The sequence below is a fragment of the Musca autumnalis genome, unplaced genomic scaffold (assembly GCF_047663935.1).
Source record: "Musca autumnalis isolate F117 unplaced genomic scaffold, ASM4766393v1 scaffold_2, whole genome shotgun sequence".
Taxonomy (NCBI): Eukaryota; Metazoa; Arthropoda; class Insecta; order Diptera; family Muscidae; genus Musca; species Musca autumnalis.
Window position 1 is genome coordinate 57,120,872 of NW_027411755.1, and position 5,515 is coordinate 57,126,386.

Sequence of the window (5,515 nt, forward strand, 5' to 3'; positions counted from 1 at the left end):
TTACCTGTTGCCCTCACAATTGATCACACAATGTGATTTTGGATAGTGGTTGGAGCAAACTGTTCTGTCTCTACTGTAAATGCCTAATCCAACATTCGATAATATGAAATTTCCTTTTTTATCATTTAAATACCAATGCATTTGACGTTGCAATGCTAAAACTATGTTGATGCAGCATGTTTTTCCTTTTTTGCATTCTGTAGTATACACTAGCGGTCATCTGAATAGGTTTGATTTTTTTTCTTTTTATATGTTAAGGTATCTTCTGATGTCTTCGTATTGCAGACCCATACTATTTACTTTTTGAGAGTCCTATACTATGCCAACATTCCCAAGAAAAAACTTGACGGTGTTGCCATATTTTCGGAAAATATCCCAATTATAATAAAAATGTACAAAAAGGTGTCCAATTTTTGCGATCATCAGAATAGGTTTGAATCAAATAAAATTGAAAAATTGTACAACCCATGCAAATATTGCGCTGTTTTTTGATATAGTTTAGTAAAATGGAACATTCTGATAAATCTTACAACAAAGTTGACCCGCTTTATTAGGAAGGTGGGTTCAATTCTCAACCTGGAAAAGTTACCAAGAACTTTGAGATAAAATCAAGAAATATTCCAACAAAAACGTTTTATAAACCTACTTAAAATGACTTTTTGATTTCGATAGATCTCTTCTGAGCTCCGAAAATTGTCTGAAAGCAAATACGAAGTGTAGCCATATTATTATGATCGATAAAGTAGAAAGGTCATTGAAAATAGTTGGTATTTTAGTTCAAGTTTCATTTTTTAACTATCCTTGCAGTACAAATTTAAGTATTATCATGCTCAGAAATCCACCATAATTGACCACATGTATCATAAATGTTCGAAAATTGGTCTGGAAGAATGTTTCTTCGACGACAATAAAGTAGAAAATTGTAATTCAAATTTAAGTCAAAGGGGCATAATATCGCCGACTTTTATAGTGCTGTAATACCTATATAGTCAGGCCAAAAAGCTTTTTTCTGTTAACAAGTCATAAAACAAACACGAATAAGTACAAAAGAATGGACTACTGAGGTTATACAGCACTATAAAAGTCGGCGATATTATGCCCCTTTGACTTAAATTTGAATTACAATTTTCTACTTTATTGTCGTCGAAGAAACATTCTTCCAGACCAATTTTCGAACATTTATGATACATGTGGTCAATTATGGTGGATTTCTGAGCATGATAATACTTAAATTTGTACTGCAAGGATAGTTAAAAAATGAAACTTGAACTAAAATACCAACTATTTTCAATGACCTTTCTACTTTATCGATCATAATAATATGGCTACACTTCGTATTTGCTTTCAGACAATTTTCGGAGCTCAGAAGAGATCTATCGAAATCAAAAAGTCATTTTAAGTAGGTTTATAAAACGTTTTTGTTGGAATATTTCTTGATTTTATCTCAAAGTTCTTGGTAACTTTTCCAGGTTGAGAATTGAACCCACCTTCCTAATAAAGCGGGTCAACTTTGTTGTAAGATTTATCAGAATGTTCCATTTTACTAAACTATATCAAAAAACAGGGCAATATTTGCATGGGTTGTACAATTTTTCAATTTTATTTGATTCAAACCTATTCTGATGATCGCAAAAATTGGACACTTTTTTGTACATTTTTTATTATAATTGGGATATTTTCCGAAAATATGGCAACACCATCAAGTTTTTTCTTGGGAATGTTGGCATAGTATAGGACTCTCAAAAAGTAAATAGTATGGGTCTGCAATACGAACACATCAGAAGATACCTTAACATATAAAAAGAAAAAAATTCAAACCTATTCAGATGACCGCTAGTGTATTTCTGCTAATCTCATTCACGTTCTTGCAAACATAACAACATATTCTTCTATTTATGAACCATGTTTTACTACTTAATTTACGCGCAATGGACAAAACATCCCATGTTGCCCCAATTGTCCCAACACGAATGTGGTGAATGAGAATTTTGCCAATAATTCAAATTTACGGAGAAAGAAAACAATGTGAATTGTCTTGCAAGATATATACAGTAGGGTTATGACTATTTGCATTTTTTCCTCAAAAATTATTTCATGCAGCATGAATGATTGAACTTTTGCCTATTAATTACCAAAATACCGTTACCATATAATTACACTGTGCGACAACAAAAAAAAAAATGACAAGGAAAATCGAGGAGATTATCAAAGTAGAGTTAAAAATATGAGACACGTGTATCGACGTTTTTAAAGTTTACGTCAGAAAGTAACCAAAATAGGCGGGGCAAATTCCGCCCATTTTTAAATTTTTCGAAATATTCGAGTTTAGATATCTGGGAATCCTTGCATTTCAGGTATATAGTGTCTTTGGCAACATTACTTAGGAGGGTGTGGGAAATATTTTTGTTAAAAACTTTAACCCTCATGCGGTTCATCAAAGGGGTCTTTTTTGTCCTTTTTTCGAAAATCTTTCAAAAACTCATTATAAATGTGATCGTATCAAATCCGAATATTCTACAAAATTGTTCGCCATAAAATTTTACTATAGGTCTCAGAATACACCAAATCTGTAACTCTTGTCTAATCGCCAGGAATCTCTAAAAATGAAAAACACGTTTCAGGGTTAAAGTCTGACTTCATCTGAGTTTAGTCAAAATTGTCCCACAAAACATAATTTTAGAGAGATGATGTCAGAGACAAGAATATTCTTCGTCAAATTTCACCATAGGTCACCAAAAATGAAATGTCTATTTACATTCTATAGCATGAAAATATCAGTATCAATTTTGCTGAAAAAACATGAAAATATTTCCCAATTTTTTTGATGAAAATTGTTTCCTTCTTTTTTCTAGTTGACACATGGAAGTAATATAAAACTTGGTTATAGGTGAAAAGTGTAAAAGGATGAAAAATTCTACACAAAATTTCACTATGAGTTTCGAAATAAACCATAAATCTATGTACACTATTTCCTTAAAAAATTATATTACAAATTTATATATATTAGGATGAAATGATATGTTTTAATTTTGGACTGTTAGTTTTACATAATTCCATACTGGATCAAAATCTAGCAAAATCCTTTACTTTTTGGGAATATTGTTAAAGAAAGAAATGTTCCAAATGAAATTTCATTATGAGTCTCTGAATAAAAGAAATCTGTAACCATAACATATAACATTCTTAGCAGCACTTGTTTTTTATATATAGGTTTTAGGGCCATATTTTCCAATTTTCATACAGATTGTCGTTGTGATTGAGAAATATAAATATCTTATTGATGGTTTATCGTTATAAATTCATACAGAAGATGTTGTGCGTTCAATTTAAACAGCTTTAAAAACATTTGTGGTGAATATATATTTGAAAAATATAAAAAAAACCAGGTCGGACCTGCCAAAATTACGTATTTTTAATACTTTCAACTTAAATTCCGTAGTTAGGATCAACCATTGGTTACTTATATTGCATGCTAAAATACATTAGAGGTCTACGGCTATGGTCCAGTGAAAATATAGGTGTCATATGGGCTCTCACATGCACAACTTGTTGTGGTCCAAAAAACTACAATGATGGGACTCACTTCCACTTTGGTGGCATTTACGGAATTAACCCTAGCAATTGACATAATTTTTAAAATTTTAAAAGAAATTTGACCATGGCGATTTTGACCTTGCAGATGAAGTTTGATGGATTATATGTGTTCACAATTTTTGTCCTTTAAGATAAGAGCTACAACTTTCCCTCTGAGATACATTCAAATTTCCTAACGGTTTGGAAGATATAGTCCTGACTAAATTACCTTTTCTACATCAAAGCCTCAAACTTTTGGAGGCCTATAACCGCAAAAGTTGATGAGATAGGGAAAAACGGCGAGACACGTGTCTTCTCATTTTTGGTGTTCTATCACACTGTGGAGTCAGAATATGGTTAATAAAACATGACTCAAAAAATTACACACAGTGATATCATTTCATCCTAATATATATAAATTTGTAATATAATTTTTTTAAGGTAATAGTGTACATAGATTTATGGTTTATTTTGAAACTCATAGTGAAATTTTGTGTAGAATTTTTCATCCTTTCACACTTGTCACCTATAGCCAAGTTTTATATTACTTCCATGTATCAACTGGAAAAAAGAAGGAACAAATTTTCATCAAAAAAATTGGGAAATATTTTCGTGTTTTTTCAGCAAAATTGATACTGATATTTTTATGCTGTAGAATGTAAATAGACATTTCGTTTCTTTGGTGACCTATGGTGAAATTTGACGAAGAATATTCTTGTCTCTGACATCATCTCTCTAAAATTATGTTTTGTGGGACAATTTTGAATAAACTCAGATGAAGTCCAACTTTAACCCTGAAACGTGTTTTTAATTTTTAGAGATTCCTGGCGATTAGACAAGAGTTACAGATTTGGTGTATTCTGAGACCTATAGTAATATTTTATGGCGAACAATTTTGTAGAATATTCGGATTTGATGCGATCACATTTTTAATGAGTTTTTGAAAGATTTTCGAAAAAATGACAAAAAAGACCCTTTTTATGAACCGCATGAAGGTTAAAACTTTTAACAAAAATATTTCCCACACCCTCCTAAGTAAAGTTGCCAAAGACACTATATACCTGAAATGCAAAGATTCCAAGATATTCGAATATTTCGAAATATTTAAAAATGGGCGGAACTTGCCCCGCCTATTTTGGTTACTTTCCGACGTAAACTTTAAAAACGCCGACATACCTGTCTCATATTTTTAGCTCTACTTTCATAATGTACTCCATTTTTCCCATCATTTTGAAAAAAATTGAATTTTGTTGCACAGTGTTATTAAACAAGTAAGAACGTCTTTATGTTCGGCCGGGCCGAACTTGTTATACCCTCCAACACGAGTGGTATTTAAGTAAAATGTAAAGAATAGTTTCCTTTTGCTTATGAAAAAGACAAATTTCAGTCATTTCGGTGCGATATTGACGTCACATCTTTCACAATTACGAAAATCGGGAGGTACTGTTCTATAGGGGCTATATCGAAACGTGGACCTATACCGACGAAATTCATTCGGAAAGGGTTTTACTTCCAACGTAGACTAATTACCAAATCCCAGCCATTTCGGTGAGGTGTTGTGGCCACAACCTTCAAAATACCGAAAATCGATAGGTACCGTTCTATGGGGGCTATATGAGGGCGTAGACCTATACCTACAAATTTCATATGGGAAGTTTTATACCTGAAATGAGAACTAAATACCAAATTTCAGCAATTTCGGGAGAATATTGAGGCCACAACCTTTAAAATACGGAAAGTCGGGAGGTTACGTTCTATGGAGGCTGTATTAAGACGTGGACGTGTACCAACAAATTTCTGGGGTACGTTTTATACCCCCAAGGAAGACTAAATACCAAACTTCAGCCACTTCGGAGGAATATTGAGACAACAACCTTCAAAATACCGAAAATCAGAAGGTACTGTTCTATGCACTCTATATGAAGGCGTGGACCTATACCGA